The sequence below is a fragment of the Dama dama genome, chromosome 7 (assembly GCF_033118175.1).
Source record: "Dama dama isolate Ldn47 chromosome 7, ASM3311817v1, whole genome shotgun sequence".
Lineage (NCBI taxonomy): Eukaryota > Metazoa > Chordata > Mammalia > Artiodactyla > Cervidae > Dama > Dama dama.
The window spans coordinates 30,645,332-30,645,976 of record NC_083687.1 but is presented as its reverse complement, the minus strand read 5'-3'; positions in this window follow the sequence as shown (position 1 = coordinate 30,645,976).

Here is a 645-nt window from a genome sequence, read left to right as displayed (position 1 = left end):
TTTGAATACATTATGCTCTGCAAAAGAAAACAAGAATAAAAGATCATATTAATTGTTGAATTTTATTTATAGGGTTTATAAGCAAATCCCTTTAGACAGAAAGTACCTTAGTGTTTGTCTAGAGATGAGGGAAATGTTGAAGGGAAATAGGGGCTGACTGCCCAGGAATAAATTGTTACCTCAGTGCATGCTCAGTTGCTCATTCATGTCCAGCTCTTGGGGACCTCTTGGACTGTAGCCTGCCAGGCTCCTCTGTCCATGGAATTTTCCAGGCAAGTATACTGGAGTGAGTTGCCATTGCTTTCTCCAGGGGATCTTCCCAACCCAGGGCTCTAACCCATGTCTCCTGATTCTCCTGCCTTGCAGGCAGATTCTTTACCACTGAGCCACCTGGGAAGTTGGTACCTGGATAACAATATTCTAAAAACACTTCTGGGTAATGAAAACCTTTCAAAAATGAATGTGACAATGGTCACACCTCTCTATAAGTATGCTATAATTGCTTCTTTTCAATCGGTGAATTATATTTCAGTATTGTTGGGAAGATCCCCCGGAGAAAGGAATGGCTACGCACTCCAGTATTCTGCCCTGGAGAATTCCGTGGGCTGTATAGTCCATAGGGTCACTAAGAGTTGGACACGACTG